The sequence below is a fragment of the Bos indicus x Bos taurus genome, chromosome 5 (genome assembly GCF_003369695.1).
Source record: "Bos indicus x Bos taurus breed Angus x Brahman F1 hybrid chromosome 5, Bos_hybrid_MaternalHap_v2.0, whole genome shotgun sequence".
In the NCBI taxonomy this organism is placed as follows: Eukaryota; Metazoa; Chordata; class Mammalia; order Artiodactyla; family Bovidae; genus Bos; species Bos indicus x Bos taurus.
The window spans coordinates 56,565,597-56,592,164 of NC_040080.1; the positions used below are offsets into that span (position 1 = coordinate 56,565,597).

Sequence of the window (26,568 nt, forward strand, 5' to 3'; positions counted from 1 at the left end):
TTCCTAAGTGATCAATGCAAAGAAGTAGAGGAAAACAACAGAATGGGAAATACTAGAGATCTCTTCAAGAAAATTAGAGATACCAAGGGAATGTTTCATGCAAAGATGGGCTCGATAAAGGACAGAAATGGTATGGACCTAACAGAAGCAGAAGATATTAAGAAGAGGTGGCAAGAATACGCAGAAAAACTATACAAAAAAGATCTTGATGACTCAGATAATCATGATGATGTGATCACTCACCTAGAGCCAGGCATCCTGGTGTGAGAAGTTAAGCAGCCCTTAGGAAACATCACGAAGAGCAAAGCTAATGGAGGTGATGGAATTCTGGTTGAGCTATTTCAAATCTGAAAAGATGATGCTGTGAAAGTGCTGCACTCAATATGCCAGCAAATTTGGAAAGCTCAGCAGTGGCCACAGGACTAGAAAAGGTTAGTTTTTATTCCAATCCCAAAGAAATGCAGTGCCAAAGAATGTTCAAACTACCGCACTGTTACACTCATTTTACATGCTAGCAAAGTAATGTGCAAAATTCTCCAAGCTAGACTTCAACAGTATGTGAACCAAGAACTTCCAGATGTTCAACCTGGATTTCAAAAAGGCAGAGGAACCAGAAGACCAAATTGTCAACATCCGTGGGATCATAGAAAAAGCAAGAGAATTCCAGAAAAAACATCTGCTTCATTGACTATGCTAAAGCCTTTGACCGTGGAAAATTCTTCAAGAAATGGGAATACCAGACCACCTTACTTGCCTCCAGAGAAACCTGTTTGCAGGTCAAGGAGCAACAGTCAAAATCAGACATGGAACAATGGACTGGTTCCAAATTGGGAAAGGAGTACATAAAGGCTGTATATTGTCACCCTACTTATTTAACTTACATGAACAGTACATCATGAAAAATTCTGGGATGGATGAAGCACAAGTTGGAATCAAGATTGCTGGGAGAAATATCAATAACCTCAGATATGCAGATGACACCAATCTTATGGCAGAAAGTGAAGAGGAATTAAAGAACCTCTTGATGAAGGTGTAAGAGCAGAGTGAAAAAGTTGGCTTAAAACTCAATATTCAGAAAACAAAGATTTTTGGCATCCGGTCCCATCACTCCATGGCAAATAGATGGGGAAACAATGGAAACAGTGAGATACTATTTTCTTGAGCTCCAAAATCAAGGCAGATGGTGACTGCAGCCATGAAATTTAAAAGACACTTGCTCCTTGGAAGAAAAGCTCTGACCAACCCAGAGAGCATATTAAAAAGCAGAAACATTACTTTGCCAACAAAGGTCCATCTAGTCAAAGCTATGGCTTTTCCAGTAGTCATGTATGGATGTGAGAGTTGGACTGTAAAGAAGGCTGAGCACCAAAATTGATACTTTTGAACTGAGGTGTTGGAGAAGACTCTTGAGAATCCCTTGGACTGCAAGGAGATCCAGCCAGTCAATTCTAAAGGAAATCTGCTCTGAATATTCATTCATTGGAAGAACTGATTGGTCTTCCAATCAGTTGGTCACCTGATACGAAGAGCCAACTCATTAGAAAAGACCCTGATGCTGAGAGGGATTGAAGGCAGTAGGAGAAGGGGTTGATGGAGGACAAGATATTTGGACAGCATTACCAACTCAATGGACATGAGTTTAATCAAGCTTTGGGAGATGGTGAAGAACAGGGAAGCCTGGCGTGTTGCAGTCAGTGGGGTCGCAAAGAGTCGAAAGCTACTTAACAGCAACAACAATGCTTCTTAAAAACACAGATTTGTACCCAACTCGTAAATTTTGATTAAGTAAATCCAGGGAGAAGATAGGAGTATGAATTTTGAGCTAGCACTGCTGGTGATTTCATGTAAGTGCTGGTTATACTTCCACTGCTTTATGTAACCAGCATGTCTCTGACTCCTGTCATTTTATGGAGACATTGATAGAAGTGTTGCACAGGAAGCTCAGTGAACAGAGCACCATGGGAACTCCTGTAGCTTTAATTAATTGCATGTTCTTCATGCCAAGTATTTTTAAAAAAATCTAATTGCTATTACTAAGCTCAATTTCTTCATCTTGTACACAAAATTCTTTGTCAGACACTTTGATTTTGCAACACTTTGTTTTGTCAGTATATATAAAGTGTCCCTAGAGTTGTCAGACAAGCACTTGTTGAATAACAAAAATAAACGCAGATAGGAATGAAAGAAAGAGGGAAGTGAGAGAGAAGGAGGTCGGAAGGGAGGGAGGAAGAAGGAAATAACTTATCTTAGCATATCTTAATTTAGCAAATTCCATTTTTATGAATACCTGTTTATTCACTAAGACCTTAAAATCATCTGCTTAACTCAAAGAATTTTGGCAGGGACTGGTATAAAACTTCGTACTCTTTTGTCTCAATTTCTGTTTTAAAAATTGGAATAAAAATTTGCTCATTCTCAGGCTTCCCTGGGGGCTCAGATGGTAAAGAATCCTCCTGCAGTGAGGGAGACCTGGGTTCCATCACTGGATTGGGAAGACCCCTGGAGGAGGGCACAGCAACTCACTCTAGGATTCTTGCCTGGAGAATCCCCATGGACAGAGGAGCCTGGTGGGCTACAGTCCATGGTATAGCCTTTCCTGTCCTTATAACTGAATATAACAAGAATAACAATAGTATAGGCTTTTTGTCACCCATAATAGTATATATTAGTTATATAAATGATATAAATTTTCAGAATCTTGAAGAAAATGGCCTAGTTTGGAAGACTGAACACAACCCTGAATTATGTGTTCAGAAAATTTTATAAAACAACCTTTAATTAACTCTATTTCACATCCTAATAGTAATTCTGAAGTAAGTATTTGTTAACATAATGACTGTTGCACTAAAGTTGCTGAAAATTTACATGTGGTTTTTCTTGAAAGATTCATGTTCAATTATGGAATGGTATCTTTTTCTTTGAATGATTTTTCTATATAAATTTCCTTCTAATATGTCCAGCAAATCTGGATTTTATATTTTTATTATTTTTTAAAATTTTATAGATTATATTGCTCAGTTTGGATATAGGCATCTTGTAATTTATTGTGTGAATTGAAAACTAAGTTACTGATAGGGTGAAAGAGAGAAAGAAATAGTTGGGGTTAGAGGGCGTTTTAAGCAAGATTGAAGGATTCTGGTTGCTAGATGAGATATAATTGTGAACAATGTCTGGTTAAAAGACAAGTAAATTGCAGCCTACTAATGACTTCTCCTCCATTTCCCCACCACTGTATTTCTCCCTTGTATGTTCTCTTGGCAGTTCTCCAGTATTATACTCTCACAGTTGGAATGATTTATTTAGTGTTTAAAGTCCTAGCTAGACCATCTTTTTTCCCTATACTTATGTACTTAGCATGTAATAGGAACTCCGTATTTGTAGAATGAATGCTTTTTTCAGCTTCTAGTAATCATATCTCTAGTATGTATGGGAGCTAATAATTGTTGAATGTCTGACCAAGGAAATACATATATTTAACAAGGACAAAGGCAAAGAGCACTATCTTTCCCAGAATATTACTTTCTGTATTGCTTTTAATTTTCACATATCTACTACCCATTCTTATTCTGACTCCAGAATTTCTTCATTGGAGAGCACTGATGAATAAATTGCCTTACTAATACTGACCCTCCAAGAAGATTTATGTTCTTAAAGAAGTTAATATCTGAAAGACTATATCAGTAATGATAAGATTTCATATTGATACACTTGTCAGAGATGGGAATGATATTTTGTGGAATGGAGAATGAGTTCCTTTTGCTTCTAAAAAACACATTCATATTCCTTTCCCCCCTCTTTTTTCCATAGATGTTTTTTGAGCACCTAATTGCTGAATTATTGGAATTAGCAAAATGGTAGAAAGTGATGTGAGGGAAAGGGTCATTTGGTGGAGAATCTTCCAAGACCAGCAGAGGAATTTGGATCTGACATTTCATGCCAAGGAAATATTGCTTTCTTCAGCTAGAGAGTGACAGCAAAATTTCTAGATGTTATTTAGTTAAAGTCAGTGGAACAAACTTTAATGGTATGCTTTTGTATATTTCATGCTTATCTTTAAGAAGACTAAACACAAATTAAGAAATGCTAGACCAATTGTTTTAGCTAAGCAATAGAAATTCAATATTGTTCTGCACTGGGCAGCACAGTCTGATATTTTTATTTGATTATATTATATAAGTCAAATCTTGTTGTTACAGGTTTATATAATTCACTTAACTATAATTTTAAGAGTTATTTGCAGCACAAGAAAACATCAGAGAAAGGCATAAAAGCAGAGCTCAAAAACAAAACCAACTCTCGTACAAACATTTTTTTGCAATTCCTTGTTTTCCATGAAGTAAAACTATAGTAAATACAGCATAACCTCTTTACCTTCTACCTTTAAAGACTACTTTTCTGGAATGTATTAATAATTCTGAGATATATGTTAAGTGAAAAAGAAAAAAGTACTTGATAGTTTGGAGTCTTTGAACAGTCTATTTCCAACAGATTTTGTTTTAATGTACATAGAACTTGGGAATAATTCATTAATCAGTAACAGTTCAATTCACTAAACATTTAAGACTGGAATTTAGTATGATGAACATGAAAGGCTCTTTGCCACTCAGTAGAGTACTCATATTCTGTCTCCTAGGGATACTCTTTCAGAGTCACCCACTACCTCATATAAAGCCTTTGAACAGGCTAGAAAAGAGCATTCCACCTTGGATAGATTCAGCCCCCAGACAGAACTATTGCTTGGTTATAGTGTTCAGGCTAGAATTTCAGTCTCCAGATGCCTCCTGGACTTGGCATCTCACAATCATACACAGCACTTCTGGGTGTTCACTTTAGTTCTCATGTTCTTCATGGGTTTTTTGATGCTGTTGTTGTTCATTTATAAAATCGTGGTCATTTCTCTGGGCAGAAAAACTTAAGATTAGAGCTTTTATTTTATATCAAAAGAAAATAAAAAACAGAATGAATGACTGAACAGTAGCATGCATTTTTGTCACGTGTTAACTCATATAATCCTCAAAAGAGTCCTTTGATGTAGGTTTTATTATATTAAATCACTAAGATTTAGAAAATAATGTTTAGCGGTTGGGTGATTTGCTTAAAGTTAAAAAGCTAAATGGCAAAAGAACAAACTTAGATGCAAGAATAGACGCCTTAGGTTTAGTTCTGACATCAAACAGCAAGCAACCTTTAATAGCCCACTTATTCCTTTGCCTCAAAACAGTAAGTCATCTGAACAACCAAAACTCATCCAACCCCATAAGGTGCCCACCAAGGAACACAGAGAGAGAAAGGCTTGAAGTGGTTTTTTGAATAATTCAAGGGAGTATTTTCTGTATTTTGCTTCCCTTTGGAGTTCGTATGTCCTAAAGGGAAAAATTCAAGGAGTAAAATAAAGGAAAAGTCTGGGCTTGCTTTATCCCTTATGAAATAAAGGAATCAATAAATGTTGGTTGAATGTTGAATATATTTGCTATACTCAGAAGTTAGATATGTGCTACAACACTTTAACTTGGGAGATAGAAAAGAAATGCAAAGGTCCTCTTGGTTTTTCAGATATAGAAATAGGGCTAGCCTATGGGTGCCTTAAAGGAACATATTTTTGTGCTTTCAAAAAGAAAGGATCAAGTAATTAAAATGTCGTATGCAATTAACAGTATTTTAGGAGTATATCAATAGTTCTATGAATTACAGTAATCTTCTTTCTCAGTTCCAGTAAGTTTACCCAATGATAAGTGGAGCCACATAACCAAAGAGACAGATAATTTACCTATGGCTCAGAGGAGAGCTACAAGAATTGTCTAATAACTAGAAATTGTTTGCAGAGGAAGGGATAAAATAGCAGGCTTTTCATCCTGAGGAAGGACTTTTAAAAAGCATTTTTGAAAACTGCACAGAGAATAAATACAATTGAAAAAAATTCTGATCTAATTCTTTTATGTGTCATATGGAATCCTAGGAAGAATCATTGCAATAATTATCCAAAGTAATGTTCAATGTAACAAAAGAGATGTTTGGTCTTAAATGTATATGCATTTAAGTGTAGAATGTCCAAATTAACAGGTCAAAGGGAAAGTATTAATATATGTGCAGTTTCTAACAGCAAAAAATAGGCTAGTTTGTAAATACCGTATTCTTCAATGAAGAAAACAAAAATCGAGAATAAAATGTTGGATAGTCTTATCAACCAGGTCACCTTTAAAGATAGCTTTTCAAGATAGCAAAAATGTGCAACAGTTAAGCTTGACTCATGTAACTAAAACATTCGTTGCTATACTAGCAGCAGTACTTTTATTAATAGAGTTCACAATTCAGAACACAACCAATAATTATATATTAGTATCAATAGGAACACCAAATATTATCTCAGAACCGCCACTAGGTATTTCTTCTTGTCTGACACAGTCTGCACAGATCCAGGCTTGCTGCGTTTGATACAATTCGGTTCGTCAACGAGCTTCTTTCATGATGTGCTGCTCCTGAATCTGGCTGGAGACAGATTTTGGTAGATATTGGTGATGAGAGATATGTTTTATGTGAGGATGATGTTGAAGTTTCTCCTTTAACTTCTGGTTATAATCTGTGGCTGCTTTCTCTCATGATGTAAGCACCTAACTTCTCAGAAGCATTAGCTTTCCACGGATGAATGTTAATTTCATCAGATCCACACATAATGTACTTGCTGTCAGAAGTCCATTTCACACAGATAACGTGTTGCATTCTCTTTGTGTGATAGACTTCCTTGCTTCTACTTTTGTCCACAGGAAAGATTCGAATAGATTTGTCAAACTAGCAGACACAAACTCTTTCCCAGTGGGTGAGTAACCCACATCAAGTACTGCAGACACATGATGCATATGTACCATTATAAGAATGTGCAGTGCATGCATATAAAAAGTATATAAGTTGTAATCTTTGCTGCAGTAAAAACTAAAGCTTCCACAGGGTTCCAGCAAGTTGTATTTGTTCTCATATCTAAGATGACCTTTCTCAGAGGAGTAGCTTGCCTCATATCATACAGTGCTATATTCCTGTCAGAAGAACAACTTCCCAAGAGAAATGTCTCAATTGGGTTAAATTTAACACTGCTTATACTGTCAAATCCTCAAGTCATTGAACATATAGGATTGGTTCTTTGTTCATCCCAAGGGTCTATTTGCTGTCCACATGTGGCAAAACAGCTTTTTTTCCAGTGATGATCAATTCTTGTATATGCTATCTTTCCTAATATTGTAGGCAATGGTTCCTCCTCTTCTCCATAGCTTGGTCCATCCATTTTCCATTGCTTGGCAGTTTTGTCATCATCAACAGTATAAAAACAAAGTCCCACAAAAGTGAGTACGTATTCCTTGTACAAAAAGACCTTTATGTGCTTGTATTGTATGGATATATTTTCATTTAGTGAAGTTCCAAATTTTAACCTATCTCCATCACATGCCCCAGAAAGGACATTAGCCAGACTCTCTGGATGCTTTGCCCAGCAACTGACTCTATCTCAGTGACCATCCAGGGAAGCGAGGAATGGTTTTGCAAATACCCGTTCCAGTTTGGTAGCATTTAAAGCTCTTACATATTCCTGTGGGACCTCAAAATGATGTAAAGTAGGCTCGTGGTTTCTTGGTACTCTCTGTGAGTCCAACTTGGTTTCACAGATGTAGTTGTCTGGGTTCATGCTCAGAATCTTTACTTTTATCTTGCTTCTAATTCTCCCTGAATCTCATTAGCTTTTATCTCTAGGTCCCGTTGCCATGGCCTCATCCATCAACACATGCCACTTCTCCCAAGTTCCTTCTTTTATTAATTTCTAATTTTATTATTTTGTGGTCAGAGAATATATTTTGTATGACTTCATTTCTTTAAAATTTATTTGTACTTATTTTGTGGTCTAACATGAAGTTTATTCTGGAGAATGTTCCATGTTCACATAAGAATACTGTGCATTTGGTGGAATGCCCTATAGCTAGATGGCTGTTAGATCCAGCTGACTTATGGTGCTGTTCAAGTCTTCTTTTTGCTTCTTGATCTTCTGCCTAATTGTTCTATTCATTATTAAAAGTGGAATATTCAACGCACTGATTGTTATTGTTGAATTGTGTATTTTCCCCTTCAATTCTGTCGGTTTTTGTCTCATGTGTTTTAGGATTCTCTTAAGTGCATGTGTGTTTATATGTTTTGTTCTCCTAATGGATTGACCCGTTTAGCTTTATAAATATATAAAATGTTCTATTTTAAATCTCTAGTAACAATTTCTGTCTTAAAGCTTCTTTTGTTCAGTGTTAGCATAGTCACTTTCTTTTTCTTTGGGTTATTGTTCTTATGGTATATCCTTTTCTATCTTTTTACGTTAAATCTATTAGTGCCCTGGAAGATAAAGCATGCCTCTTGTAGATGCTGTGTAACTGGGTTATTAAAAAACAAACAAACAAAAACTATCCTGCCAATCATTGCCTTTGGTTTGGAGTGTTGTGTACACTTACAATTAATATAATTACCAATAAAGTAGGACTTAATCTCCTTAATAAAATGGAAGCATTTTATTATTTGTTTTCTGTGTATTATATGCTTTCTCTTCTCTTTCTTTTTCTCATTTACACCTATCCTTTGTGTTAAAGATATATTTTCTAGTTTACTATTTTAATTCCCTCGGAGCTCCTTGCATTATTTTTGTTATTGTTGCTATTTTCTTATTGGGTCATTATAATTAATCAGTTCAGTTCAGTCACTCAGTTCTGTCTGACTCTTTGTGATCCCATGAACTGCAGCACACCAGGCCTGCCTGTCCATCACCAACTCCCGGAGCCTACCCAAACTCATGTCCATTGAGTCGATGATGCCATCCAACCATCTCATCCTCTGTCGTCCCCTTCTCCTCCTGCCCTCAATCTTTCCCAGCATCATGGTCTTTTCAAATGAGTCAGATCTACACATCAGGTGGCCAGAGTATTGGAGTTTCAGCTTCAACATCCATCAGTCCTTGCAATGAACACCCAGGACTGATCTCCTTTAGAATGAACTGGTTGGATCTCCTTGCAGTCCAAGGGACTCTCAAGAGTCTTCTCCAACACCACAGTTCAAAATCATCAATTCTTCGGTGCTCAGCTTTCTTTATACTCCTACTCTCACATCCATACATGACTACTGGAAAAACCATAGCCTTGACTGGACGGACCTTTGTTGACAAAGTAATGTCTCTGCTTTTTAATATGCTGTCTAGGTTGGTCTTAACTTTCCTTCCAAGGAGTTAGCGTCTTTTATTTTCATTTATTTTTTATTTATTTTTTTAAAAGTTGTTTTTAATTTTATTTTTTTTTTAATTTTATTTTATTTAACTTTACAATATTGTATTGGTTTGCCATATATCAAAATGAATCTGCCACAGGTATACATGTGTTCCCCATCCTGAACCCTCCTCCCTCCTCCCTCCCCATACCATCCCTCTGGGTCGTCCCAGTGCACCAGCCCCAAGCATCCAGTATCATGCGTCGAACCTGGACTGGCGACTCTTTTCATATATGATATTATACATATTTCAATGCCATTGTCCCAAATCATCCCACCCTCTCCCTCTCCCACAGAGTCCAAAAGGCTGTTCTATACATCAGTGTCTCTTTTGCTGTCTCGTAGACAGGGTTATTGTTACCATCTTTCTAAATTCCATATATATGCGTTAGTATACTGTATTGGTGTTTTTCTTTCTGGCTTACTTCACTCTGTATAATAGGCTCCAGTTTTATCCACATTAGAACTGATTCAAATGTATTCTTTTTAATGGCTGAGTAATACTCCATTGTGTATATGTACCACTGCTTTCTTATCCATTCATCTGCTGATGGACATCTAGGTTGCTTCCATGTCCTGGCTATTATAAACAGTGCTGCGATGAACATTGGGGTACACGTGTCTCTTTCAATTCTGGTTTCCTCAGTGTGTATGCCCAGGAGTGGGATTGCTGGTTCATAAGGCAGTTCTATTTCCAGTTTTTTAAGGAATCTCCACACTGTTCTCCATAGTGGCTGTACTAGTTTACATTCCCACCAACAGTGTAAGAGGGTTCCCTTTTCTCCACACCCTCTCCAGCATTTATTGCTTGTAGACTTTTGGATCACAGCCATTCTGACTGGTGTGAAATGGTACCTCATAGTGGTTTTGATGTGCATTTCTCTGATAATGAGTGATGTTGAGCATCTTTTCATGTGTTTGTTAGCCATCTGTATGTCTTCTTTGGAGAAATGTCTATTTAGTTCTTTGGCCCATTTTTTGATTGGGTCATTTATTTTTCTGGAGTTGAGCTGTAGGACTTGCTTGTATATTTTTGAGATTAGTTGTTTGTCTGTTACTTCATTTTCTATTATTTTCTCCCATTCTGAAGGCTGTCTTTTCACCTTGCTTATAGTTTCCTTTGTTGTGCAGAAGCTTTTAAGTTTAATTAGGTCCCATTTGTTTATTTTTGCTTTTATTTCCAATATTCTGGGAGGTGGGTCATAGAGGATCCTACTGTGATGTATGTCAGAGAGTGTTTTGCCTATGTTCTCCTCTAGGAGTTTTATAGTTTCTGGTCTTATGTTTAGATCTTTGATCCATTTTGAGTTTATTTTTGTGTATGGTGTTAGAAAGTGGTTTAGTTTCATTCTTTTACAAGTGGTTGACCAGTTTTCCAAGCACCACTTGTTAAAGATATTGTCTTTAATCCATTGTATATTCTTGCCTCCTTTGTCAAAGTAAGGTGTCTATATGTGCATGGATTTATCTCTGGGCTTTCTATTTTGTTCCATTGATCTATATTTCTGTCTTTGTGCCAGTACCATACTGTCTTGATGAATGTGGCTTTGTAGTAGAGCCTGAAGTCAGGCAGGTTGATTCCTCCAGTTCCATTCTTCTTTCTCAAGATAGCTTTAGCTATTCGAGGGTTTTTGTATTTCCATACAAATTGTGAAATTATTTGTTCTAGCTCTGTGAAGAATACCGTTGGTAGCTTGATAGGGATTGCATTGAATATATAAATTGCTTTGGATAGTATACTCATTTTCACTATATTGATTCTTCCAATCCATGAACATGGTATATTTCTCCATCTATTAGTGTCCTCTTTGATTTCTTTCACCAGTGTTTTATAGTTTTCTATATATAGGTCTTTAGTTTCTTTAGGTAGATATATTCCTAAGTATTTTATTCTTTTCGTTGCAATGGTGAATGGAGTTGTTTCCTTAATTTCTCTTTCTATTTTCTCATTATTAATGTATAGGAATGCAAGGGATTTCTGTGTGTTGATTTTATGTCCTGCAACTTTACTATAGTCATTGATTAGTTCTAGTAATTTTCTGGTGGAGTCTTTACGGTTTTCTATGTAGAGGTTCATGTCATCTGCAAACAGTGAGAGTTTTACTTCTTCTTTTCCAATTTGGATTCCTTTTATTTATTTTTCTGCTCTGATTGCTGTGGCCAAAACTTCCAAAACTATGTTGAATAGTAATGGTGAAAGTGGGTACCCTTGTCTTGTTCCTGACTTTAGAGGAAATGCTTTCAATTTTTCACCATTGAGGATAATGTTTGCTGTGGGTTTGTCATATATAGCTTTTATGATGTTGAGGTATGTTCCTTCTATTCCTGCTTTCTGGAGAGTTCTTATCATAAACGGATGTTGAATTTTGTCAAAGGCTTTCTCTGCATCTATTGAGATAATCATATGGTTTTTATTTTTTCAATTTGTTAATGTGGTGTATTACATTGATTGATTTGCGGATATTGAAGAATCCTTGCATCCCTGGGATAAAGCCCACTTGGTCATGGTGTATGATCTTTTTAATGTGTTGTTGGATTCTGATTGCTAGAATTTTGTTAAGGATTTTTGCATCTATGTTCATCAGTGATATTGGCCTGTAGTTTTCTTTTTTTGTGGCATCTTTGTCAGGTTTTGGTATTGGGGTGATGGTGGCCTCATAGAATGAGTTTGGAAGTTTACCTTCCTCTGCAATTTTCTGGAAGAGTTTGAGCAGGATAGGTGTTAGCTCTTCTCTAAATTTTTGGTAGAATTCAGCTGTGAAGCCGTCTGGACATGGGCTTTTGTTTGCTAGAAGATTTCTGATTACAGTTTCAATTTCCATGCTTGTGATGGGTCTGTTAAGATTTTCTATTTCTTCCTGGTCCATTTTTGGAAAGTTGTACTTTTCTAAGAATTTGTCCATTTCTTCCGCGTTGTCCATTTTATTGCCATATAATTGCTGATAGTAGTCTCTTATGGTCCTTTGTATTTCTGTGTTGTCTGTTGTGATCTCTCCATTTTCATTTCTAATTTTATTGATTTGATTTTTCTCCCTTTGTTTCTTGATGAGTCTGGCTAATGGTTTGTCAATTTTATTTATTCTTTCAAAGAACCAGCTTTTGGTTTTGTTGATTTTTGCTATGGTCTCTTTTGTTTCTTTTGACTTTATTTCTGCCCTAATTTTTAAGATTTCTTTCCTTCTACTAACCCTGGGGTTCTTCATTTCTTCCTTTTCTAGTTGCTTTAGGTGTAGAGTTAGGTTATTTATTTGACTTTTTTCTTGTTGCTTGAGGTATGCCTGTATTGCTATGAACTTTCCCCTTAGGACTGCTTTTACAGTGTCCCACAGGTTTTGGGTTGTTGTGTTTTCATTTTCATTAGTTTCAATGCAAATTTTGATTTCTTTTTTGATTTCTTCTGTGATTTGTTGGTTATTCAGCAGCGTGTTATTCAGCCTCCATATGTTGGCATTTTTAATAGTTTTTCTCCTGTAATTGACATCTAATCTTACTCCATTGTGGTCAGAAAAGATGCTTGGGATGATTTCAATTTTTCTGAATTTACCAAGGCTAGATTTGTGGCCCAGGATGTGATCTATCCTGGAGAAGGTTCCGTGTGCACTTGAGAAAAAGGTGAAATTCATTGTTTTGGGATGAAATGTCCTATAGATATCAATAGGTATAACTGGTCTATTTGTATCGTTTAAAGTTTGTGTTTCCTTGTTAATTTTCTGTTTAGTTGATCTATCCATAGGTGTGAGTGGGTTATTAAAGTCTCCCACTATTATTGTGTTATTGTTAGTTTCTCCTTTCATACTTGTTAGTATTTGTCTTACATATTGCGGTGCTCCCATGTTGGGTGCATATATATTTATAATTGTTGTATCTTCTTCTTGGATTGATCCTTTGATCATTATGTAGTGACCTTCTTTGTCTCTTTTCACAGCCTTTATTTTGAAGCCTATTTTATCTGATATGAGTATTGCTACTCCTGCTTTCTTTTGGTCCCTATTTGCATGGAAAATCTTTTTCCAGCTCTTCACTTTCAGTCTGTATGTGTCCCCTGTTTTGAGGTGGGTCTCTTGTAGACAACATATGTAGGGGTCTTGTTTTTGTATCCATTCAGCCAGTCTTTGTCTTTTGGTTGGGGCATTCAACCCATTTATGTTTAAGGTAATTATTGATAAGTATGATCCCGTTGCCATTTACTTTATTGTTTTGGGTTCGAATTTATACACCGTTTTTGTGTTTCATGTCTAGAGAATATCCTTTAGTATTTGTTGGAGAGCTGGTTTGGTGGTGCTGAATTCTCTCAGCTTTTGCTTGTCTGTAAAGCTTTTGATTTCTCCTTCATATTTGAATGAGATCCTTGCTGGGTACAATAATCTGGGCTGTAGGTTATTTTCTTTCATCACTTTGAGTACATCTTGCCATTCCCTCCTGGCTTGGAGAGTTTCTATTGAAAGATCAGCTGTTATCCTTATGGGAATTCCCTTGTGTGTTATTTGTTGTTTTTCCCTTGCTGCTTTTAATATTTGTTCTTTGTGTTTGATCTTTGTTAATTTGATTAATATGTGTCTTGGGATGTTTCGCCTTGGGTTTATCCTGTTTGGGACTCTCTAGGTTTCTTGGACTTGAGTGATTATTTCCTTCCCCATTTTAGGGAAATTTTCAACTATTATCTCCTCAAGTATTTTCTCATGGTCTTTCTTTTTGTCTTCTTCTTCTTGGACCCCTATGGTTTGAATGTTGTAGCGCTTAATATTGTCCTGGAGGTCTCTGAGATTGTCCTCTTTTCTTTTAATTCATTTTTCCTTTTTCCTCTCTTATTCATTTATTTCTACCATTCTATCCTCTAATTCACTAATCCTATCTTCTGCCTCTGTTATTCTACTATTTGTTGCCTCCAGAGTGCTTTTGATCGCATTTATTGCATTATTCATTATATATTGACTCTTTTTTATTTCTTCTAGGTCCTTGTTAAACCTTTCTTGCATCTTCTCAATCCTTGTCTCCAGGCTATTTATCTGTGACTCCATTTTGATTTCAAGATTTTGGATCAATTTCACTATCATTATTTGGAATTCTTTATTAGGTAGATTCCCTATCTCTTCCTCTTTGGTTTGGTTTGGTGGGCATTTATCCTGTTCCTTTACCTGCTGGGTATTCCTCTGTCTCTTCATCTTGTTTAAATTGCTGAGTTTGGGGTGTCCTTTCTGTATTCTGGCAGTTTGTGGAGTTCTCTTTATTGTGGCATTTCCCCACTGTGTGTGGGTTTGTACAGGTGGCTTGTCAAGGTTTCTTGGTTAGGGAAGCTTGTGTCAGTGTTCTGGTGGGTGGAGCTGTATTTCTTCTCTCTGGAGTGCAATGAAGTGTCCAGTAATGAGTTATGAGATGTCTATGGTTTTGGGGTGACTTTGGGCAGCCTGTATCTTGGAGCTTAGGGCTGTGTTCCTGTGTTGCTGGAGAATTTGCTTGGTATGTCTTGCCCTGGAACTTGTTGGCCCTTGTGTGGTGCTTGGTTTCAGTGTAGGTGTGGAGGCATTTGATGAGCTCCTGTCAGTTAATGTTCCCTGGAGTCAGGGTTTGGGCTTAAGCCTCACGCTTCCAGTTATTGGTCTTATTTTTACAGTAGTCTCAAAACTTCTCCTTCTATACAGCACCATTGATAAAACATCTAGGTTAAAGATGAAAAGTTTCTCCACTCCTTTTGAAGACAATGGGTTGCTTTTCTGGGTGCCTGATGTCCTCTGCCAGCATTCAGAAGTTGTTTTGTGGAATTTACTCGGTGTTTAAATGTTCTTTTGATGAATTTGTGGGGGAGAAAGTGTTCTCCCCATCCTATTCCTCCGCCATCTTCCAAGGAGTAAGCGTCTTTTAATTTCATGGCTGCAGTCACCATCTGCAGTGATTTTGGAATCCCCAAAAATAAGGTCAGCCACTGTTTCCATTGTTTCCCCATCTATTTACCATGATGATGGGACTGGATACCATGATCTTAGTTTTCTGAATGTTGAGTTTTAAGCCAACTTTTTCACTCTCCTCTTTCACTTTCACCAAGAGGCTCTTTAGTTCTTCTTCACTTTCTGCCATAAGAGTGGTGTCATCTGCATATCTGAGGTTATTGATATTTCTCCCAGCAATCTTGATTCTAGCTTGTGCTTCCTTCAACCCAGTGTTTCTCATGATGTACTCTGCATATAAATTAAATAAGCAGGATGACAATATACAGCCTTGACATACTCCTTTTCCTATTTGGAACCAGTCTGTTGTTCCATGTCCAGTTCTAACTGTTGCTTCCTGACCTGCATACAGATTTCTCAAGAGGCAGGTCAGGTGGTCTGATATTCCCATCTTTTTCAGAATTTTCCAGTTTATTGTGATCCACACAGTCAAAGGCTTTGGCATAGTCAATAAAGGAGAAATAGATGTTTTTCTGGAACTCTCTTGCTTTCTCGATGATCCATGGGATGTCGACAATTTGATCTCTGGTTCCTCTGCCTTTTATAAAACCAGCTTGAACATCTGGAAGTTCACGGTTCACGTATTGTTGAAGCCTGGCTTGGAGAATTTTGAACATTACTTTACTAGCATGTGAGAGGAATGAAATTGTGCGGTCATTTGCGCATTCTTTGGCATTGCCTTTCTTTGGGATTGGAATGAAAACTGACTTTTTCTTGTCCTGTGGCCCCTGCTGAGTTTTCCAAATTTGCTGACATATTGAGTGTAGCACTTTCACAGCATCCACTTTTAGGATTTGAAATAGTTAAACTGGAATTCCATCACCTCCACTAGCTTTGTTTGTAGTGATGCTTTGTAAGGCCCACTTGACTTCACATTCATGACTTAAAACAATCTATTTTGAATGAATACCAACATAATCTCAATAGTTTTTGAAAACTTTGCTTCAGTATCATTTCATTTCTTATCCCCTTTTGCGTTATTTTCATACAACTCTACATTTCATTACATATTTTTACATTATAAACAATCAACCCACATTTATAATTATTGTTTTATGCAGTTGTTTTTAAATCAAATATGAGGTGAAAAGAGTTAAAAATAAAAATACATTCATATTTTGTTTCATATTTACCTATGTAGCTACTTTACCTATGCTCTTTATTTCTTCATGTGGACTTGAATTACTCTGTAGTGTTCTTCTATTTTGGGTTGAAAGTCTTTTAGTATTCTGCCAATACAGGACACATAAGAGATGTAGGTTCAATTCCTGAGTTGGGGAGATCTCCTGGAGGAGAGCATGCCAACTCACTTCAGTATTCTTGACTGGAGAATCCCAGGGATAGAGGAGCCTGGTGTGCTATATAGTCCATGGGGTCACAAAGAGTTGGACATGACTGAAGTGACCTAGCACATACATGGACACATTTCTTTCCTTTTTTTTTTTTTTTTTAAGACACAGCTACTACACTTCTCTAAATTTTTGTTTATCTGGAAATGTCTTAATTTATCTTGATTTTCTGAAGTATAGTTTTGCTGAATATAGAATTCTTGGTTGACATTTTTTTTCTTCCAGCATTTTGAGTGTTTCAACTCATTGCCTCTGGACTCCATGATTTCTGAAAAGTTAGCTATTAATCTTACTGTGGATCCCTTCTACAAGATGAGTCATTTTTCTCTAGTTGATGTCTCATGAGTCTGTCTTTGTTATTCATACTTTGACTATGTGTCTATGTGTAGATCTCTTTAAATTTATCTTTCATGAAGTTTGTTGAACGTTTTGGATATGTAGATTAATTTTTTTCCTTCAAATGTGGATTAAATTCTACACAAATTGCTGTACATTTTGGTTAATTTCCAGATTTCTCTGAAAATTTATTTTTAACATTTTTTGTGAATATTCTTTTTGCTTTTAAGAGACATTTATGTCTTCTAGAAGTGCTTCTTCCTGGCCTTTAGAAGAGCCAAAGATTGAGTCATGTTTAAATTTAATGTTAAGTTGAACCAATAAGCAGATAAACTCAGATAAAGCAGAGTACTGGCAAGGAGTTTACTGATAGGTGAAATAAAGTAGATAAGATGGGTAAGCTAAAGGCTAAACTAAAAAGTTTTATTCTGAGTAAAACTCTTTGGAAGGTACTCGAGTTCATTGACCATGAGTAATGTGAGAATAATGATGTTTGAAGATTATTCTAATGGTTTTATGTAGAGTGAAAAGAAGTGAAGCTGCACAAGAAAGGAGATGAGTTTAGTAGCAGTGCCAAGAATGTACATGTGTGATGCCAAGGCATGTCTTAATATGTCTTAACATGGCAGCTATTGACATAGAAACACAAGGGTAGATCAGTCATAGGATTTGGTGGTAGACTGAATCTGTGAAAGAAGGGAATAAATGAGTTTTAAAAGATATAAATATTGCTGCTCTGCTTTGTAAAGATGATGGTAGAGTAATGTTAATGAGGATGATGAAAAAGCAGATGTGTGGCAAATTTTTATTTTGACATCTTATTTAACTAACAGTTTCTTCTTAAACTTCTTGTACCAGGCATGTGATCATAAAAAGTAAATTAATAGTTGTGTTGTATTTTAAAAACAGGGTCTAATACCATCAAAAGCTAAATAGTATTACGAGGCTTCCTAAATCACACTAATTTAGAAAAAAGAGAAGAAAAGGAAAGTTTTTTGTTTTGTAAATTCTAAAGATATTCCAAGATGTTTATTGTGTTAACTTACTTTTCTAACATGTGATTCTCTGGCAAAGCAGATGTAAAAAATCTACTGTTTTGTTAGTACAAAAAAATTGAGATTTAATTACTGTGTGTAGAAATGATAGGTTCACAGTCTTGAATGTGTATTAATAGAATGTTTTAATAATGTATCTTTTATAAGTGAAAGAGTCTTGGGTTCAAATTTCTCATTTCTTAGAACACAATGCTTTTCTTTTTTGGTCAGCATGTGCATTCATTATTGTTTTTCAAATGATTTTCCTTTTTTATTTTCCCATAGCTCTTGAGGAGAAAAAGGCAATAAAAATGAAATGACTATCAATGAGATGATTGCTTTAATCTCTGTAATTGAGAAATGTCAATTCCTGTGTGGGATCAAAGTCAGATTTCTGAACTCTTCCCTAACCTACAAACGTTTTTCATTGAGTTGTTCACTTCTGTATGTACATCTAATAAGGGAGATAGTAGTACATATTCTCATGTTGCCCTTGTACCATAGTCTTCTTCAACAATATTTTAAATAATTATGTTATTCATCAGTGTTTATGTTCTTCCAGATTTTTCAAAACATTAAATTACAGAGACTTCCCTGGTGATCCAGTGGTTAAGACTCCATGCTTCCAACAGAAGGGTATCCTTGGGGAGGCATTAGAATCCTTAGGAAGTAAAACAGCTATTATACAATTCATATTGTTATTCAACAAATATTTACTGGATGATTACTGTTGTCCTCTAATAAGGCTACAGTCTGGAGCTATAACACCTATTTTTAGGGATGATATGAAGCTATAGGGGGTTTCCTTGGTGGCTTAGTGGTAAAGGATCTGCCTGCCAAAGCAGGAGATGTGGGTTCGATCTCTGGGTCAGGAAGATTCCCTGGAGAAGGAAATGGCAACTCACTCTAGTATTCTTGCCTGGAAAATCCCATGGACAGAGGAGCCTGGTGGGCTACAGTCCAAGGGGTCTCAAAGAGTCAGACGTGACTTAGTGACTAAACAACAACATGAAGCTATAGATCGCAAACTTGACCACTCTGTGGAGGTACTATAAAGTGCCTGCAATTTCATACAGGCACAAAGCTTGTCTGTGACTGACAGGCTGGCTAAGTTGCTTCAGTCATGTCCAACTCTTTGCGACCCTCTGGACTGTAGCCCCCCAGAGTCCTCTGTCCATGGGGATTTTCCAGGCAAGAATACTGGAGTGGGTTGCCATGCCCTTCTCCAGGGGATCTTCCTGACCCAGGGATTGAACTCATATCTCTTATTCTCCTGCATTGACAGGTGGATTCTTTACCACTAGCGCCACCTGAGAAGCTTGTTTGTAGATTATATAAATCATGGGTCCTATATATCCATATCCATTTTTATCATTTTCAAATGTATATGTTTTGCTATGATTAATAAAGTAGAAATTTATTGTCACTTTTTGCTCATGTATTTGTTTCAGACAACAAATTCTAAAAGTATAACTTATCTACTGGAGTTGGGCAGAGAATGCAGGATTCTTTTTATGTGCTTCATTTTTTCATGTGGAGAGACACTGATCAGTTTAACTGGGTTTCTCTCTGCTCCTACTCATTCCTCAAGAGAGTTAATATGATATGTAAATTTGGGAACAGGAACTGAGTGTGTATCACTAATTGTCTTTTTGATCTTCTCATCTGCAAAGAGTATGTGTAGTTGAGCTTAGTAGTAAGGATCCTATCTGTCCAGGCTTGGGAGACCTGAGGCTAAGTCTGTCTAATTCTGTGATGTACTAGTAAAAAGCCTATATTGCTTGGTACCTAAGCCATGTTCTCTAGTATCTGCTCTGTTACTCACCAGTGTTGACATTTTAATCCATTTGCCTGGGTTTTTAATCCATGGTTTGGCTAACTGCAGGCTCTGAGCCAGATCTGACCCACGCAGGCCAAATCTGGCGAGGCTCCTCTGTTTACATCTTTACATGTGTGTGTCTCTTTATTGCTACAACAGCAGCTTTGAGTGGTTGCAACAGAAATCATATGGCCTGAAAACCTAAAATATTTATTCTCTGGCCCTTTGCAGAAAAGATTTGTCAACCTCTAGACTCCTATCTGTAATTTGGGCAGAGGATGAAAATGTTATTTATTACACTCCCTAAATTTCTAAATTAATTCTAATATTACATTATAGGAATTTGTAAAAAATTGTTACTTTGAAAAACATGCTTTATCATTCAAAATGGTAGGAACCCTTTGTGTAAAAATGGAATGGACTTAGAGATGGGAGACTGGTATTCAAGTAACAGAAGGATGAGTTGAAGTTTGAACTAGTTTGGTGATTATGAAAATAGAAAAGTAATACTGGGTTTAGGAGTTATTATGAAATGCAAATTTTATAAAAGTTGGTAACTGCTTCTTTATGGTAATAGTAAGCATGACAGAACAGGAGAAAGAATAATGTCTCCAAGAGTTTGAACCTAGGTGACTGGATGAATGTCCTAGGAGCAGTATGTGATATATTTTCTTATTTTGACTGCCTTGCCATTGGCCCTTTAAGTCACACATTCACTAACATCAGGAATAAAGACCCCAAAACTACTTATAGTAGTTACCCCAGACTCTTCACCATTACCAGACCTATCAAACTGAACATATGACTTTATAACTTTAACATCAGTCTAGCAGTTTGTTCTTATAAACTTGGTGATGCCCTTTGTCTTCTCATTAAGTCTCAGTTATTTTTCTAATAGGTTTATCTCCTTGCTCTCTGTACCTAGTTGTGAATACTTTTATGTATGTATTGGATTGGCCCAAAAGTTACTTTGGTTTTTAAGTAAACATAAAAGACATATTTTTCATTTTCATCACAAATTTCATTGAACAACATATTCACTGTTACCTTCTGCCATTTTCTGGGCAACTTCATAATTCCATCTTACACAGATTTTTTTTTCTTTTTGGGCAAAGAACTGTTTCAGGTTCCTTTTTACAGTCTTCCAGGGAATTGAAATTTTTTCCATTAAGACAGTTTTGTAAAGACTAAAATAAATGGAAATTTGAAGGTGTAATGTCTAGCCAACACAGCAGATGAATCAGAACTTCCCAGCTAAGCTGTAACATTTTTTTGTTGGTTATCAGAGAAACATGCAGTCTTGCATTATTCCTGATGGATGGTTGTTGTTGCTGCTCAGTCGTGTCCGATTCTTTGCAACCCCATGGACTACACCATGCCAGTCTTCCCTGTCCTTCATCATCTCCCAGAATTTGATCAAACTCATGTCCATTGAGTCAGTGATGCCATCCAACCATCTCATCCTCTGTTTACCCCTTCTCCTCCCACCTTCAATCTTTCCCAGCATCAGGGTCTTTTCTAATGAGTCGGCTCTTCTCATCAAGTGACCAAAGTATTAGAGCTTCAGCTTCAGCCGCAGTCCTTCCAATGAATATTCAACTGATTTCCTTTAGGATTGAGTAGTTTGACTTCCTTGAAGTCCAAGGGACTCTCAAGTCTTTTCTAACACCACAATTCAAAAGCATTAATTCTTCGGTGCTCAGCCTTCTTTATGGTCCAACTTTAACATCCATACGTGACTACCGGAAAAAAATCATAGCTTTGACTTGTCTTCCTGGGGAGGCCTTATAAATATCTGAGAAAAGAAGTGAAGCTAAAGGCAAAGGAGGAAAGGAAAGATATACCCATCTGAATACAGATTTCCAAAAAATAACAAGGAGCTATAAGAAGGCCTTCCTCAGTGATCAATGCAAAGCAATAGAGAAAAATAAGAAAATAGAAAGACTAGAGACCTCTTCAAGAAAATTAGAGATCCCAAGGGAACATTTCGTGCAAAGATGGGAACAGTAAAAGGCAGAAATGGCAAGGACCTAACAGAAGCAGAAGATGTTAAGAAGAGGTGGCAAGAATACACAGAAGAACTATACAAAAAAGATCTTCATGACCCAGATAATCATGATAGTGTGATCACTCACTTAGAGCCAGACATCCTGGAATGTGAAGTCAAGTGGGCCTTAGGAAGCATCACTTTGAACAAAGCTAGTGGAGGTGATGGAATTCCAGTTGTGCTATTTCAAATCCTAAAAGATGATGCTGTGAAAGTACTGCACTATGAGATAGGAAATTTGGAAAACTCAGCAGTGACCACAGGACTGAAAGGGGTCAGTGTTCATTGCAATCCCAAAGAAAGACAATGTCAAAGGATGTTCAAACTACCACACAATTGCATTCATCTCACACGCTAGCAAAGTAATGCTCAAAATTCTCCAAACCAGGCTTCAATAGTACATGAACCGTGAACTTCCAGATGTTCAAGCTGGTTTTAGAAAAGGCAGAGGAACCAGAGATCAAATTGCCAACATCTGCTGGATCATTGAAAAAGCAAGAGAGTTCCAGGAAAACATCTACTTCTGCTTTATTGACTATGTCAAACCCTTTGACTGGGTGGATCACAACAAACTGTGGAAAATTCTTAAAGAGATCAGAACACCAGACCACTTTACTTGCCTCCTGAGAAATCTGTATGCAGGTCAAGAAGCAACAGTTAGAACCAGACATGGAACAATAGACTGGCTCCAGATTGGGAAAGGAGTACATCAAGGCTGTATATTGTCACCCTGCTTACTTAATTTATATGCAGAGTATATCATGTGAAATGCTGGACTAGATAAAGCACAAGCTGGAATCACGATTGCTGGGAGAAATATCAGTAACCTCAGATATGCAGATGACACCACCCTTATGGCAGAAAGCAAAGAACTAAAGAGCCTCTTGATGAAAGTGAAAGAAAAGAGTGAAAAAGTTGACTTAAAACTCAACATTCAAAAACCTAAGATCATGGCATCTGGTCCCATCACTTCATGGTAAATATATGGGGAAACACTGGAAACAGTAAGAGATTTTATTTTCTTGAGCTCTAAAACAGTGAGAGATTTTATTTTCTTGGGCTGCAGATGGTGACTGCAGCCATGAAATTAAAAGACACTTACTCCTTGGAAGGAAAGCTATGACCAACCTAGACAGCATATTAAAAAGCAGAAGCATTACTTTAACAAAGGCTCATCTAGTCAAGGCTATGATTTTTCCAGTAGTCATGTATGGATGTGAGAGTTGGACTATAAAGAAAGCTGAGTGTTGAAGAATTGATACTTTTGAACTGTGGTGTTGGAGAAGACTCTTGAGAGTCCCTTGGACTGCAAGGAGATCCAACCAGTCCATCCTAAAGGAAATCAGTCCTGAATTTTCTCTGGAAGGACTGATGTTGAAGCTGAAACTCCAATACTTTGACCACTTGATGTGAAGAACTGACTCATTTGAAAAGATCCTGATGCTGTGAAAGATTAAAGACTGGAGGAGAAGGGGATGACAGAGGATGAGATGGTTAGATGGCATCACTGACTCAATGGACATGAGTTTGAGTAAACTCTGGAAGTTGGTGATGGATAGGGGGCCTGGCGTGCTGCAGTCTAATGGGTCGCAAAGAGTCAAGACATGACTGAGCAAGTGAACTGAACTGAACAATTGATAAATTAGCCAGAAAGATATTTATATCAATTCACACTTCAAATAAGACTGTATAGTATACCCATTTTTCCAAACCCTCACTAACACTGTGTTATAGCTATAGCAATTTGATCAGGAAAGGTGGATCATGTGTTACTTTAACTTGCATATATTTAATTATAAATGAGATCAAACAGCTTTTTATAGAAGAAATTTCTAGCTATTTATCATGAATTGCACCTATCCTTTGCTGACTTTTCTCCTTAGGTTGATGATCTCTTTAATCCCAATCTGTAATTCTCTTTATATAATAAAGATATTAGATCTTTGTCACACATATCAAAGAATTTTCCCAATTCTGTTACATTTCTTAATTTTGATTTTGTATTTTAGTGGCTTTATGAAAGTTTCATGTTTGTAGGTACTCAAATTTATCAACCTTTTTCTCTACACCTCTGAATATGTGTCTGGTTATGGCTTCTGATCAAAGAACATTCTTATTTTAAGATTATTTTGCAAGTATATTTACTTATTATTTAAATATTTAGCTGCAATTTATTTTATTTAAGGAATGGAGTATTAATACAGTTTTATTAATTCTTTCAAATGACTGGCCAGTTATCTTTTTGGCAATTATTATATAATCCATTGTTTTACTACTGATTTGAAATACCATAATACAATAAATTTGCACAAGCATTGAATCTTTGTTCTTTTAAGTTCTCTCTTCTGTTTTATTGCCTTTCAATTATTATACCAGAACCATTTATAATTTACTTAAGTATCTGATAAATGTTGATCTCCACCCCCTCCATTATTTTTCTCTTTTCAAATTAATACCTAACTATTGTCAGAGATTTATTTTTCTAAATGCACTTTAGGATCATTTGTCAAGATCCAAAAGATGTGGGAAGGAAACCATTCCATACTACTGCATTAAATTTAATACTTAAACTCACATTAAATTTAAATGAGAGTGAAAGAATTACTATCTTTAAGATATTGAGTCATAAAAAGATGTATTTTTTCCATTGGAGTCCAATTTTAATGTTCCTCTCTCAGTCCTTAATAATTTCTATTGCTTCTCTATCTATGTTACTTTCTGCTAGTGTTACTATATTAGTTTTTAGTTGTTGCAGTAACTAGTAATCACAAGTTTAGCAGCTTAAAAAACCATAACTTTATTATTGTGTGTGTCTTAAGTCACTTCAGTCATCTCTGATGCTACGTGACTCTATGGACTATAGCCAGCCAGAATCCACAGGATTCTCCAGGCAAGAATACTGGAGTGGATTGCTATGCCCTCCTCCAAGGGATCTTCTGGACCCAGAGATTGAACCCGCATCTCTTATGTCTCCTGCATTCGCAGGCATGTTCTTTTCCACTGAAGTGAAGTGAAGTCACTAAGTCATGTCTGACTCTTTGTGACCCTATGGACTGTAGCCTATCAGGCTCCTCCATTCATGGGATTTTCCAGGCAAGAATACTGGAATGGGGTGCCATTTCCTTCTCCAGGAGCTCTTCCCAACCCAGGGAATGAACCCAGGTCTCGTGCATTATAGGCAGATGCTTTACCGTCTGAGCCACCAGGGAAGTTCTAGAGCCTTATTATTAATATTTGCATTTCTGGAAGTCTAAAGAATGTCCCTCTGGGCTAAATCCCAGGTTTTGATAGGGCTGCATTCCTTTCTGGAGACTCTAGAGGAGAATCTGTTTTCTTACCAGACTATCTTCTATGAGCTGTGCTCATTCCTTGGCTCATGGCTGCCTTTATACCTTGAAAACCAGCAATGGCCAGTCAAGTCTTTTACATTGCATCAATCCAACACCAACTCTCCTTCCCTCTTTCACATATAACGAGCGTTGTGATACTGGGCCACTTGGATAATCCCCGATGACCTCTCCATCTCAAGATTCTTAAGAAAGCTCCTTTTGCATGGGACGTAATATATTCACAGGTTTTGGGAAAGTTAGGACATTATTGTCTTACAATGTCTTCATCCTCTTCTCCCACTCAAAGTCTCTTATTTTCTTATTATTGTGTATTTATGTTGTTATCTTCCTCATTGTAAAGTCACTGTAAGTCTGTAGGGGATACTTCTCTTGATACTGCAGGACACATCAGAGCAGTAAAACTGTATCCAATAGCTTTCACCTACTTTGAGTCATTTAGAATTGTGAGTCATCTCTAACTTTGAAAGAGCTATAATACCACACTCCCTTGCATTAGTATTATTTTTCCCTTTATGAGAAAAATAATTCAGGAAGCAGTGAATACATGCAGGTATCTTGTATCATAGTACCAACATAGTACTTCTATTTCCATTGTCTTATTTACTAAAGTCTTCAAACTTGTCTAAGTCAAACCACCATCTTCTGTTCTCAAGAGATGCCTGTATCAATCAGGCTAAATTTAAAGTCAGTGGTAGACAACCTGCTACTTGCCAAGCGAATGCTCACCTTGAGCTGAAACCTGTCTCCTTGTTACCATCTCTCTATCTGCACTCTTTCTGACAATTATAGTGATTCTTCTGTTTTTCAAGTACTTGTGAAATGTGTTTTTCCTATCTTTTCTCCTTTAATCTTTCCCCATATTACATGAGTTTGATACTCAGCACTTTCCTTATCCATGTGCAGAGAAAGTAGTTCCTGTGGTCTTTGTATCTCCTCAAACGTCAGCCCCTGCACCAAGCTGAGTGTGCCAGGTGTGGTTTGCTGCAGTGCTGGTTAAGCTGCTTTGCTTTCCCGTATGTGCTTAAGAAAGAGCTGTATTTAGGAGGTAAGTTCAAGAGGTATCTTGTCAAAATTGTCTAGAAAAGCCTCTAGATCACTTTATTTCTGATTTAAAAAAAAAAAAACCTACATCATTGATATTATTAAGAAATGACTATGCCCATACGTGGATCCCTGATCATTGCTAAGGTTTTTCATAAGTCAGAGGCCAAGTATCCTTCAGCCCTTTTGATGAATAAAATCTTGTCCTCCTTTGCAAGAACTTCCCTCAGAGCTTAGTTGGTAAAGAATCACCTGCAATGCAGGAGACCCCGGTTGGGTTCCTGGATTGGGAAGATCCCCTAGAGAAGGGATAGGCTAACCACTCCAGTATTCTTGGGCTTCCCTTGTGGCTTAGCTGATAAAGAATCTGCCCA

The 26,568-nt window shown here is 36.8% G+C and overlaps 1 protein-coding gene and 1 pseudogene across 14 annotated transcripts in view; one reads left to right on the plus strand and one right to left on the minus strand.

The window, feature by feature from the left end:
- Window positions 1–26,568, plus strand: part of ANKS1B (ankyrin repeat and sterile alpha motif domain containing 1B) — a 1,175,033-nt gene that overhangs the window by 365,035 nt on the left and 783,430 nt on the right. The gene's annotated exons all lie outside the window — the stretch shown is intronic.
- On the minus strand, window positions 6,359–25,910 carry LOC113892998 (annotated as a pseudogene).